General features: G+C 39.4%; 1 long non-coding RNA gene across 1 annotated transcript; it reads left to right on the plus strand.

Moving 5' to 3' along the window:
• Positions 1-12287: 12287 nt before the first annotated feature.
• On the plus strand, positions 12288-13976 carry LOC130462106 (uncharacterized). Its single transcript, XR_008922246.1, has 3 exons — positions 12288-12452; positions 12789-12848; positions 13811-13976. It is a non-coding gene; the product is annotated as an uncharacterized lncRNA (long non-coding RNA).
• The last annotated feature ends 814 nt before the right edge of the window (positions 13977-14790 follow it).

Here is a 14790-nt window from a genome sequence, read left to right on the forward strand (position 1 = left end):
AGGTTTCCATAAATAGCAGGTTTCTATAAATAGCAGGTTTCGGGTGAAATGAAAAGGGGAATCGAGATTCGTTATTTTATAGGAGATGCGTTGTCAAGTGGAGATTTACGTTTTCATCATCGAACCTTCCCTTTCGGGAATGGGGACAAAAGTAGGTGTCTACACCGGATCCGCCTTAAGATTGACCAACTAGAATCGCCCTTAAGGTACTATAATTTTCGGCTAATTATGGGCAAGAATGTGACAGATTTTTCTGCTAAAAAATCACTGTTTTATTGTATGAATACTTGTTGAAAAACTCGTGTATAAATTTATGACCCTAGGCATATATTTATAGAACCTTGAAAAGGATTTCGAATCCTGTTAGAATACTAATTAATTAATTAGAATCCTATTAGAACTCTAAATAATTAATTTAATCTTTTAGGATTAGGATTTAATATATGCACGAAATCCGATAGCTTTAGGATTCGTATAGCACGTACACACACACCGCACGAGCACCACACGCCCATGCGCAAGCCTTGCGGCCCACGCTGAGCGCACGGCGCACAGGCTCACTGCCCGCAGCCCATTTGTGTGCGCGCGCCAGCCTTGGCTGGGCCTAGCCTTGCGCTGGGCCTGGTTGAGGCCTTGTCGTGATGTTGGATGCGTGTGGCTTGCTGGGCGTCGGCCTGGCTTCGTGCTGGGCCTTCGTCTAGCAAGCCTCGTCCGATGCTAATTCGTACAACACGCTTTCCGAATAAATTCCCGATTCTGGAATTCTTTTCCGACACGAATAATATTTAACATTTCCGATTCCGGAATTAATTTTCGTTTCGAACAAATATTTAATATTTCCTTTTCCGGAATTATTTTTCGATTCCGATAATATTTCCGATTCTGACAATATTTTCGTTTCCGGCAATATTTCCGATTCCGAAAATATTTCCATTTCCAATAATATTTTCCGATACGTACCATGTTTCCGTTTCCGGCAACATCTACGACTTGGATAATATTTATATTTCCGATACGATCCATATTTCCGTTTCCGGAAATATCATCGTTTCCGGAGTATTCATTTACTTGCCTTTGACGATCTCAGCTCCCACTGAAACCAAGATCCGTCGATTCCGAATATCCATAGATGGAGTATTTAATGCCATTAAATACTTGATCCGTTTACGTACTATTTGTGTGACCCTACGGGTTCAGTCAAGAGTAACCTGTGGATTAATATCATTAATTCCACTTGAACTGAAGCGGCCTCTAGCTAGGAATTTAGCTCACTTGATCTCACTGAATTATTAACTTATTAATACCGAACCTCATTTATTAGACTTAACATTAAATGCATAGTTGGACCAAGGGCATTATTTCCTTCAGTCTCCCACTTGTCCTTAGGGACAAGTGTGCATTTCCTAATTCCTTTGTCGCTCGATGCTTGCTCTTGAACATAAGGTAAGAGTTTTCATCCTTATTATATCCAGAGGTGTTTCTCGGTTTCAGAGTTCAACTGATCAAATAAACAGATAATCATAGCCTATGATTCATCTGAGCACGGCCATGCATTTTACAGTTTCTAGCTCTCCGAGTGGCCTTGTACAACTTTCAGCATCTCATCCCGATTTATGGGAGGACAATCCCAATCTTGCGATCTTGAGATTAGACTTCGTTTGATAGGTGATTACCTGAGCGTTGCCTTTATAGCCTCCTTTTACGGTGCGACGGTTGACAACGTCAAAGTAAGCAGTTCTCAAACAAGTAATCTCAAATCACTCAGGTATTGAGGATTAGTGTGTAATAATTTAATGAAATTTACTTATGACAGATTTTCATCTCTTACAGTAAAGTTTTCATAGGTCTGTCCGATACTAGTCTTCCCAAAGTAAGTATCTATGCAAATAATTATGACATTGCCATGTCGACATAGTTCAAGAAACAGAACTACTAGTCATCTTGCATTCTAGTCGTCTAACGTTTTCTATGCGTTCATCTTTATAGAAAACTCCGACCAGGGACCATTTTCAACTTTTGACATTCAAGTTCACTTGATAGACATTTCTTAGTCACAGGACTGGTCCTGACAGTCTATCTTGAATATATTGTCAATTTGAAGGGACTCATCATTTAATAAACCACAAATTAAATGGAAAAATGAATTCTATTCATTTATTGTGAATGATTAACCAATAATGTTTTACAAAGTATTAAACTCTAAAACTTTAAAACATTAAACAAGGACATCAAAGCCATTCTCCAATATGCTTGATCCCCAAAGCTGCAGTGTGCGAGTTGTGCTTCGCCTGCGGCAGAGGTTTAGTTAACGGATCTGAGATGTTGTCATCAGTTCCAATCTTGCTTATCTCGACTTCTATTCTTTCAACGAACTCTCGTGGAAGGTGAAATCTACGAAGTACATGCTTGACTCTTTGGTGGTGTCTAGGCTCCTTTGCCTGTGCAATAGCTCCGTTATTATCACAATATAGGGCTATTGGTCCTTTAATGGAGGGGACTAAACCAAGTTCACCTATGAAATTCCTTAGCCATATAGCTTCCTTTGCTGCTTCATGTGCAGCAATGTACTCCACTTCAGTTGTAGAATCCGCAATGGTGCTTTGCTTAGCACTTTTCCAGCTTACTGCACCTCCGTTGAGGCAGGAGACAAACCCAGACTGTGATCTGAAATCATCTTTGTCGGTTTGGAAACTTGCGTCCGTATAGCCTTTAACAATTAATTCATCATCTCCACCATAGACCAGGAAGTCATCTTTGTGCCTTTTCTGGTACTTCAGAATGTTCTTGGCAGCAGTCCAATGTGCCTCTCCTGGGTCTGACTGGTATCTGCTCGTAGCACTGAGTGCGTACGCAACATCCGGGCGTGTACATATCATAGCATACATTATTGAACCAATCAATGATGCATCTGGAATCCCACTCATTCGTCTACGCTCATCAAGTGTTTTTGGGCACTGAGTCTTGCTTAGAGTCATTCCATAAGACATGGGTAGGTAGCCTCGCTTGGAGTCTGCCATCTTGAACCTTTCAAGAACCTTATTAATATAAGTGCTTTGACTAAGTCCAATCATCTTTTTAGATCTATCTCTGTAAATCTTGATGCCCAGTATGTACGGTGCTTCTCCTAGATCCTTCATCGAAAAACATTTCCCAAGCCAAATCTTGACAGAGTTCAACATAGAAATGTCATTTCCGATAAGTAATATGTCGTCGACATATAATACTAGAAAAGCAATTTTGCTCCACTGACCTTCTTGTATACACAAGATTCGTCTGCGTTCTTGATGCCTGCTTCAATTCGTAGATTGATTTCTTTAGCTTGCATACCTTTTTAGCATTCTTTGGATCCTCAAAACCCTCAGGCTGTGTCATAAACACAGTTTCTGTTAAAACGCCGTTTAAGAAAGCGATTTTGACATCCATCTGCCATATTTCGTAATCGTAATATGCAGCGATTGCTAACATTATCCGAATATACTTTAGCATTGCAACTGGTGAAAAGGTTTCATCGTAATCCACACCGTGGACTTGCCTGTAACCTTTTGCAACCAATCTAGCTTTGAAAACTTCTAGTTTCCCATCCTTGTCCTTTTTCAGTTTGAAAACCCATTTGCTTCCTATGGTTTGGTAGCCATCTGGCAAATCGGCCAAATCCCATACTTGGTTTTCAGACATGGAGTCTAATTCAGATTGCATGGCTTCATGCCATTGTTTGGAGCTAGGGCTCGTCAAAGCTTGTTTGTAAGTCGCAGGTTCATCACTTTCAAGTAATAGAACGTCATAGCTCTCGTTCGTCAAAATACCTAAGTACCTTTCCGGTTGAGATCTATATCTTTGCGATCTACGCGGGGTTACATTTCTAGATTGTCCATGATTCTCACCAGATACTTCTAAAGATCTCTGGTTTCATCTTGAATGTCATCTTGAGCATTCTCTAGAGTTTGTTGTTCGACTCGAATTTCTTCGAGGTATACTTTTCTCCCACTTATCATTTTGGAAATGTGATCCTTTTCCAAAAAGATACCATCTCGAGCAACAAACACCTTGTTCTCAGATGTATTGTAAAAGTAATACCCCTTTGTTTCCTTTGGATAGTCCACAAGGATACATTTGTCAGATTTTGGATGAAGTTTGTCTGAAATTAATCGTTTGACGTATACTTCACATCCCCAAATCTTAAGAAAATACACATTTGGAGGCTTTCCAAACCATAACTCATATGGAGTCTTTTCAACAGCTTTAGACGGAGCTCTATTTATAGTGAGTGTAGCTGTATTTAGTGCATGTCCCCAAAATTCTATTGGAAGTTCGGCCTGACCCATCATTGATCTAACCGTGTCTAGCAAAGTTCTGTTCCTCCGTTCCGACACACCGTTCCATTGTGGTGTTCCAGAAGGAGTCAATTCTGATAGAATTCCACATTCTTTCAGATGGTCATCAAATTCATAGCTCAGATATTCACCGCCTCTATCAGACCACAGTGCCTTATTCTTCTTGCCTAATTGATTCTCTACTTCACTCTAAAATTCCTTTAATGTGTCAAAGGATTCAGACTTATGCTTCATTAGGTAGACATAACCATATCTACTGAAGTCATCAGTGAAAGTGATAAAGTAGCTGAAACCACCTCTAGCATTTGTACTCATTGGTCCATATACATCTGTATGGATTAAACCCAATAGTTCAGTTGCTCTTTCTCCAACTTTAGAGAAAGGTTTCTTTGTCATTTTGCCAAGTAAACATGATTCGCACTTACCATAATCCTCTAAGTCAAATGGGTCTAGAATTCATTCCTTTTGAAGTCTTTCTATGCGTTCTAAGTTAATATGGCCTAATCGACAATGCCACAGATAGGTGAGATCTGAATCATCCTTTTTGGCCTTTTTGGTATTTATGTTATAAACTTGTTTGTCGTGATCTAATAAATAAAGTCCATTGACTAATCTAGCAGATCCATAAAACATCTCTTTAAAATAAAACGAACAACTATTGTCTTTTATTAAAAAGGAAAATCCCTTAGCATCTAAGCAAGAAACAGAAATGATGTTTTTAGTAAGACTTGGAACATGGAAACACTCTTCCAGTTCCAAAACTAGCCCAGAGGGCAACGACAAATAATAAGTTCCTACAGCTAATGCAGCAATCCGTGCTCCATTTCCCACTCGTAGGTCGACTTCACCCTTGCTTAACCTTCTACTTCTTCTTAGTCCCTATGGATTGGAACATAAGTGTGAGCCACAACCTGTATCTAATACCCAAGAAGTTGAATTAGCAAGTATACAGTCTATAACGAAAATACCTGAAGATGGAACGACTGTTCCATTCTTCTGATCTTCCTTTAGCTTCAAGCAATCTCTCTTCCAATGCCCCTTCTTCTTGCAGTAGAAGCATTCAGATTCAGAAGTAGGTTGACTGACCTTCCTCTTTTCAGACTTAGCGCCAGTTTTCTTAGTCGGGCTAGCCTTCTTGCCACCTTTCTTAGCATTCCTCTTCTTACCAGATTTCTTGAACTTGCCCCCACGCACCATAAGCTGTAGACACCTACTTTTGTCCCCATTCCCGAAAGGGAAGGTTCAATGATGAGAACATAAATCTCCACTTGGCAACGCATCTCCTATAAAATAACGAATCTCGATCACCCTTTTCATTTCACCCGAACCTGCTATTTATAGAAACTTGCTAAAAATAGCAACTCCGTAACGGGTAGTTGCTAAAAGTGGCAAGACATAAAAGATAGAAACCTGTCAGAATTAGGTGTTGCACTCCAACATAAATCCTAAAAGAGATAGAATTTGCAAGAGGAATCCTATTCCTAGTATAATTCGAAAATAAGAGTTACGTATTAATTAAAATTCTAACGAACCTAGAGTTCGTAACGGGCCCAGACGTATTCCGTCATAAAGTTAATGCGCCCTAAAAGACTCGGATAAGTCTCAAACACTCCGGATTCTAAGAGTTCAAATCTGACAAAGAACTCGGCCCAAACATCATTTTCAACGCCCAGACCTGGGCGCTGAAATTTCCTGGATCCCATTTTCAACGCCCAGAGCTAGGCGCCGAAATCTTTAACGCCCAGCCCTGGGCGCTGAAATTACCTGGGTACGTGTTCTTTCCTAATTCTTCTTGGATTAGTGCTCTAAAATTCTATCTTTCCATGAACTCTTTTCTATAAATACAGCCCCAAATTCGACGTGAAACCAACACACAATTCATTATCTGAGTATTGACTCCAACCCCTAAGCCTAAGCCTAAGCCTCACGCTGCGAAATTGATCAAGCGTTCTGTCGCAATCGATCCAAAAATTGAACATAACGTATCCTGTCCCTTGTAGCTGAAGAATTAAGCCCGGAAACTTGAGATTCGTTAAATAAAAGGAGAAATAGCAAAGCCAAAGTGGTTAGTTTTCTGAGAACTGTGACGCACCTCTCAAGGGTGCGTCGTAATGTGTCCCTTCGCATGATTTAATCGCTTTCCTCGCCCTTTTATAAAACTGTTAAACTATTAATCTGATTGTTCTATCACGCCTAATAAAGATAATATCTTGGGAAATTGAACTATCATGCTAGGTCCCTTAAATCAATCTAAACAAGATAATCACGATCGATCTAGTATTATGTGTTGCATATTGTTAAAATCAATTCAGATTAGTTTAATAGTTAACGCATGTCCCTTCAATTATTTATGCTGAGCTAATAAGGATATCCTGCCACTGGAGTTATTGAAGAGCGAGTACTCCTCTCGGTAGTTACAGTCCCCCGAACCCTCAATCTCTACCCTGCGGGTGTACGTTGAGCGATCCCCACACCAGGAATCACAAGGGAACCTATGGCCGTCGTGGTCAAACATAATTGCACTCCCTTTATGTCACGATAACCGGGTTTTGTCAATTTTTCTCATTGTCGTTAAAAAATAAATGGCGACTCCTATATTACTAGTCAATTGGGTGTAAACTCACAGGAAATTCAATTACACTTGATTTGACAAAAAGAAACGTCACTCCCACGAGGGACGAGGTCACGCATTAGCCTTGTGCTTTTTCGACCCCCTCACAGTGGCAACTCCACTGGGGATAGTGAAGGAAATACTCGTGCTCGTAGGTAATCAAAATAGCCGAAGGGTGAAACGATCCTACCCCACGTTTATTTCCCCATCAAGTTGGGACGACCTGAAAATCAGCATATTAATGTGAACGGACAGAACCGCATAACGAATCTTGGCTCCCTTGGATGTTTCATCTCGGGAGTTGGGACTAAGGATACCCATCGCCAACCGGGGGGGTGCATACGCTTCGAATGTTGTTCACTCGGCACTTTTCGCTAGTAGTACACCCGTCCCAAACCCAATCACTCGCCCACTAGGTCCCTCTCATTGGTGCATGCCCCCTTGGCTTACATCGTGATTGGCCTCTTGGGCGAAATTCGTCTGTTAAAGGCACTACCTCGACCGGGGCATGTGTTGGATCTGCGATAGAAGCGGTACCAAGACGGCGTAAATACTACCCATAGAAGCCTATCATAAACTACATGACGTATATTATTTTGCCTCATGATGTAATGTTAGTTATGTGTAGCAAATTATGTGATTGTGTGTGACAAATAATGCTATAAAACCAACGACCTTAAAAATTACCCTAACATTCATAAACCAATTGGCCAAAGAGTTATACCAAGATACGTGTTCCGCAACCCCGAACGATCGCCACAAAAATAAGCGACGCTCAGGAGGGCCCGTAACGAATCCCACAAACGCTGCACAACGCGTAAAGGACGTTATTAGGCAAGCACGCAAAATCAAAGTCGCATAAACGAAAAGATATACGCAAACAGAAGACGAGGACCAGCCAGAGACGCATTTTCAACGCCCCGGTCTGGGCGCCAAATATTCTCACGCCCACAGCTGGACGCTGAAGTTGCTGCCTGGCCTTTAGGTCAGGCACAGCAGCCTCGGTGCCCGCGCATAAAAATTACGTAGCAAAAAAAAACTTTTCGTGAAAATTTCTGCGAGGGCTTATGAATAGGCACTCGATTCTAAAGGCGACTTAAAAAAAATAAAAAATAAAAAAAATCTTTGTGTCGTTGTTAGGCTTCCTATGACGACAATGTTCGGCACCAAAACTGAGCATGCTAATTAAATGACCTTGAATGTCACATGGGCAAAGTATTCAAAAAATAATGTTCAAATAGATTTTTCAAGGAAAAATAATGTTCGAATAAAAAATAAATAAATCCGAGTCTAGACTAGGCTATGCCTAAGTACAATCTAAATCCTAAGTCTTAGTTGTCTTATCCATAGAATCGGTTCTAATGCTTGGTGTCGTTCTGCAAGTTAAAAGGTTAAACCATATTGAGTCTCCCTTCCAAACATTTAAATCAATAAGCACCCATATGTAATTGTCATCCCTTGCTAAGAATCTACGGCCTCAATACTCTCTCTCACCAATAAAAAGAATATATTATAGTATTTGCAAAATGGAAACAATCACATTCTGAAAATCATTCCCCCATAGTAGCACAACCCCCAAAGTGAACCTAAGGTGTCAATACCATTAGCAAAAATTAATGGCCTCAAGGCTTATGATCACATTGGGTCACGACTATCATAGTCCTCTCGAGCGACTCGCTCCTTGAAATACTCCTAAGTACTGACTAAAAGATTTTTCATGAATGCAACATGACGAACCATGAAAATACCCAAATCGGCATGCCATAAGGCTACCATTGGGGTAAAGCAATACACACTAAGAGGAAAGCCGCACTAATGATTCTAGCCTTGCGAAAATGAAAATTCGATCTCCCCAACTAACTACCTTGCCAACATCAAGCAAAATGGCGCATGATAAATGAACACCCAAGGGTTAAAATCTAAAGTGTCAACCAACGAAAGTTATGGTCCAATTAGCCTAAGTCCGAGAGTCGCTTGGTCAAGTGTTATAGGCTTACGCCACGTCATTATTTTGAGTCTAGGCCACCTCCTTGTATTCATACACGGGTCATAATCAGAAAGATTAATGAAAGTTCGAGTCTAAATCACAACTTCCAATTAAATCCCAGAAACTGGAGTCTGAAAAGAAACAAAAAATTATTTTCGATGTAATTCTTTCGTTAAATTTCAATAAAGTAAATACAACATTTTGAATCTACGCTATTTGCGCATTTTAAGAAATGACTAAATATGCTTGCAAAGTAAGACAATTTAAAGGTCCACACTAGGCCTACTAAAGCTAAAGGTCCACCCTAGGCCTACTAAAGTTAACAGTCCACTATAGGCCTACCAAACGAGGCTCACTCAGTCTCGCCTCGTGACTCAAAGACCACAACCATCTACCTTTTAGCCCAAATAAATTTTTTTGAAGGGTTTATGTTGGGGAGAAATCCCAAGCAAAAAGAAAAAAATAGAAAGAGAAAAGGGAGAGCGAAAAGAGCGAGCCATGAAATACTTAGCCCGTACCTCCCAAAGTGCGAAATTTACCCAAGTAAACGAAGGAAAAGAATTGAGTCAACCAATCCAAATCATGCCACAAAAACTACATAAAGTTCTACGATGTCTACCCTTTCCAATCCTTATGTTCTTAGACGCCTTCGCTCTGGGGCCCCTGTTCAGCTCATTTAACCCATCCATGTTCTCATTGCCATAACCCAAGAAACCATTACCTCGACTCTTGTTCTTGAACTTATTGTCAACTGCAAACCACGTACGGCCATTGACACGTGCGTCACACCCATTATTTCCAAGGCCCAAACCTGTTCTTACACCACCATTAGTATAATGACCATATAACTTGTTTGGATACACCCTTGAGCCGTCCCCATGCTACTCATTGGCCTTGGTTGATGTAAACTCATGACACTAGCACGAGGCTGCAAATTGTGAGTCCTAACAGATGTAACCCTCATGCTTGACTAATACCTATATAAATTATCCTATCTCATTCGACCCGTCTTTCAAGCCGTCTTGAGTCACGAATAAAAAAAACAAATGAAGAGTACGTTCTACGCTTAACGTAAAAAAAATAATAAAAAACCTTGCAAAGCGCACAAAAAATAAAAGAAAAGAAGCATTTAAAAAAAAGGAAAAGAAGCATTTAGCGCACAAAAAAGATTCGCAAATGTTTGGCACGAAACGAAAAGGAACAGCGCAAAAAGGCAGCCCAGAACACGCTTTCAACGCCCAGACCTGGCGCCGAAAATAATAGCGCCCAGCCCTGGGCGCCGTTCTTGCTTCCAACTCCCAATTCCTAAAGTGTTCGTATATTTTCCTATATACATGCGGAAGAATAACGAACACTTGGGGGGTAGAAGATCGTATAAAATACGCAAAATACGCGCGCTCCAAAATTTTTGTACACTTATTTCACCCTTTTTCAAACATTACGAGTCCACTCGAACGTACTTGTTTAAAATCGGCATTCTAAGAAACCATTTTCTGGCAAAGAACTACGCAAGACCTGATTACAAATTAAATCTATTTAAGGCGGATACGTAGGCAATCCATGATTCGGTCCAACCAATTTGCAAAAATGTTAAATCCTATAGAATAACAAGAATAAAAAATAGAGCCCCTTATTGAAATTTAATTACTTGCAATCCAAGTCGAAAGAAAAATTTAAGTCAAAAAAAAGAATCCAAGTCATCAAGATGCCAAAATGAGCACACATCGAAAAATAATAAGGGCACGTACCCTTGCCAGAAGGAGCACTCACACTCCTAGGCACTTAGCCAAGATTCATAAGATCGCTTTACCTCAATTGAATGGGGGCTAGCGCAAGCGTCCATGACCTCTAAAGTACTCGACTTGACCCTCCCTAAAGCGAACTAACTCACTTAAAAACCTTCTTTCACCACTAGACATAGTCGTTCGCTTAAAGACCTTCTTTCACCACTAGACACAGTCATAATCGCCAACAAGTAGTAAAGGCAGTAAGCTTGCAATAAAGAGGATTGTTCTACGGCGTCGCCCCATCGTTCCTTCGAACTCAGGACACCCGTTCATGGTAATTCAAATGTTTGCGAATCCCCTTTGAAAAAAATCAGACATTGTCAATAGGACTTGGCACTTAACCAAGGCTCACCCTACTCAGACATATGACACGGGCATCTAAAATCGAAATTTGAAAGCATTATTAACGAGAAGACATAATAGCAACTGGGGGCTAAAAATTGAAATGAAAGAGCTAAGGAAGGAACTAAGTATACCTTGACCTTTTGTGCAGACATACACCAAGTAAATCTAAGTTAATTTGAAAACGGTTTATATTCCCGCAATTCTGGAAAAGATGGCCCTAAAAGCCCAAAGCATGTGCCACACGGGCACAAGTAATATCTTGACGCCTGCACCCTGGCTTCCAGCAAATCCTTAGACAGCATTCCAAAAATCGTAATAGTATTTTGATTCACTCATGTAATCCTGTACGAACCCTTCTATAAGTCAACTTACTTAGGACACTTCGGATTGTACACAGTAGGACTCGGATTTTAAATAATTTTCAAATAATTTTCAAAGACTTCTTCGAACATAATAAAGCGTCGTTGGTTTAAGCTAAGTATGCGTTTATCTCGATGTTGCAAGTGTGTCAAAAGGATTTCTAAATATGATTATGAGTAAAGAAAGGCACCTAGCTTTTGGTCAAGGCACACTTTAACATGTGACTACCTTGACCATAGCAATGTCGCACAATACGACATTTGCAAGAGAAGTTGCAAATCACTACTCGAACGTACCTCTCACTAAACGAGTCTGGTTCAAACTATTCATGATCCATGTCACCATGAATGCATAATAACGTATGCCAAGCATTATAGCACCAAGCCAATCCCGTAGCTACAATTGGGGGCTTGAGAAAAACACTCTAAAAATACTCGAAATGACGATTTTATCGCAAATTCTCGACGCTAATGCTATACACACGTCATAGGGGCACAATCCTAAGCTTTAATCGTGTAAAACGAACCTTAGAATGGCTACAACCCCTCCCAAATTCTAAGCACTACTTAGAACATATAAAGTCACCCCACTAACAAGGGTAACTAAGAATCGCGAGTCACCAAAACTCCGATCAAACTACTGCACATAACGCTCACCCTTCAAGCGCTCGTTACACAGTCTAAGTGTAATATCCCGAATTTTCGGGTATTTTCTAATAAATTATTTTTATAAATTAAGATAATTTTACAATTAAAATAAAGTTTTTAATGAGTTATAACTAATAGTCACTACAAGTATATTTTCAGATTTATTTTATAAATTTTCTGAAATTAGTCTCCTAGTTAAACCTAATACCCTAAGTATATTTTCAGAATTAATTTATATATTTTCTGAAATTAGTCTCCTAGTTAAACCTAATACCCTAAGTATATATAACCCAAACCTCACAAAAAAAATCTCTCGTTACATTAACTGATAGTAAACCCCTCCTCTCAATAATCTCCGCCGTTGTCACAGTACCCTTCCTCTCGGTAAGTAATAGATGTTTATCATTTCCAAGCTTTTCACTTTTGAAATCTATCTTCGATTTAGTGTTTTCTCGTCACTGCTAATTGACAATTATGGCTGACAATTGGGAGTGGGGATTGTTTAACTCATTAACTAACATTGTTTTGGGTTTTTCTATTGTACGTTCTTTAGGAATAGGTTCATACAGCAATGGTGTGCTTTGATTAAAAAAAAAATAATGAAAGTTGATTTATTAGACTAATTCTTGTTTATATTCTCTAACTATTACTACGCATAGATTAAGTTAGGTTGGGCAAATATTATGACTAACTTAGGTTATTTATTTTGTGTAATCGTAGACGGAGACTACTTAGGAACCACGCGAGGAGACTACTAGTTTGAGTACGTGCGTGTTCAAGGTAATTTTCAATGTCCATCATCTTTAGGTCCCGTTAGTAAAAGTATTTGGGTATATTTATGTGTTAATATGTGCTATGGAGATTAAGTGTTATATGAATATATATGAGTGTTATATATGATTTGAGTTTATGGGGATGTATAATATTAGTATTAGTATGTAAATGATATTTTGTACTAATATAATTATTTTACGAAAATGAATATCACTTCATCTGATTAATGTGTATGGAGGCTATTTTGATGCTGGACACAAGTTGGAGTTTGTTAATTAATTCTGGTTATAAATTTGTTCATGAATTGTATAAAGTTACAGAAGCACTCCAACTCTTTAATAAGAGCTGTAACAATTAAGAACTAAGTGATCGTTGTAATATATTGATAATGATGGGCTCAATTGTACTTCGTATAATTGTAGTTATGGACTCTTGTGACTACGACTATTATGTGCTGTGACCTTATTAAAAATATTAATTACGTAAAGTGTAATATTAGAGGGAAAAGCCCGTAAGGGTTAGGAACAGGTTGCCCTTCTAGATGTTGTTCTATCGGTGCACTTTAGTGGAGACCCGGTAGGCTTCTAGTAGGTTTCTATTATTCTGCAATAAACTTTCTGCTTAGTCTTCCTCCTAATTCTATTGGTGCGCGGTCGCGGAGACCCATAGTCAATTAGTGAGGGGTGTGCACACTAGGGACATTCTGTACTCATCTTACTTTGGCCATTCTCAAGGGTTACGCGCGACCCTTAGCGTTTTTTTCCCTCACTTAATTAATATTGATCTTTATGTGATAAGTTTAATAATGGAGTTATTAAATTGGTACTGGTTGTTTAATTGTCTATTTTATGTACTCAAAATGTTTTCAAACTAAAATTATTTATTTTACGGGATGGAGTTGGAATTACTCAGTTTATCTGATATTTGGGAGTTCGTCTCTCTTGTCTCTTTTCTATTTATTTTTGCAGGTTGGTAAAGGTACTTGGCTACGAGTGAGGAGACGCTTAGAATAACCACCTAGTCAAGAGACAATTTCTATTTCAGTTTAAGTTTAAGTTGGTTTTTGTTATTCATTTTATGGGAATTGGTTGTAGTTTTTATGGGGCACCTTTTAGACCACTTAGTTAATTTTGACTTTAATGATTTTAAATGGTTTTGTTGCTTTGCATTTATTTTCTATGGAGAATAAATGTAGCAGTGACACTCCCAAGGTTTGGACGATTGTTTTATGATATAAAAACAGGGTTTTTGATTATATAAAAGGTCCAAATTTTGGGGGTGTTACACTAAGTCGTTCCAAAGCAAAAGCGAAAGAAAAATCAAGGATATATATGAAAATAAAAAGAAAGAAACATCTATGAATCCTCGCATCGAACGAAGTAATAAACCGTGCACACCCACGCAGAAGGTGCTACACTTGTTCGAACACCTGAACGAGGCGTGATGAAGTACTCCAATGCAAAAAATAATAATGATATCCCAACACCTGGAGGAATGTTCTAAGACACGCCGTTAGGCCACACAAGCCTACGTCGCACCATAAGTTCAACCGTCCCACGGTACAAGTCTAAAAAAAAGAGTAAGGCATATTGCACTAATGCGGGCACGACTAAGAGCATGTGTAAAAGAGGCAAAGACTACTTATCGCCCAAATTGAAAATGCAACCCACACTACTTCTACATTAAGGATTAAAGGTAGCAAAACATTACCTACCACGGAAGGGATAGCTCGCACCTACACGAGCGGAACCCCAAGGCATCTTTCTCAAAAGAACCTACAAAAATCGTACGCCAAAAGGAAGCATCCCAATGTGCATGCTTGGGGGCTCCAAGCTACGAAACGGCCGTAGCAAAATAAAAAAATCTCAAAGCAAATGTTTGAACGATAAAAAAGACACGATGCTTGAGCCCACATCATGAATGGGCCTGAACCCTATCAAGCTTCTAA

Source organism: Spinacia oleracea, chromosome 5, assembly GCF_020520425.1.
Source record: "Spinacia oleracea cultivar Varoflay chromosome 5, BTI_SOV_V1, whole genome shotgun sequence".
NCBI lineage: Eukaryota > Viridiplantae > Streptophyta > Magnoliopsida > Caryophyllales > Amaranthaceae > Spinacia > Spinacia oleracea.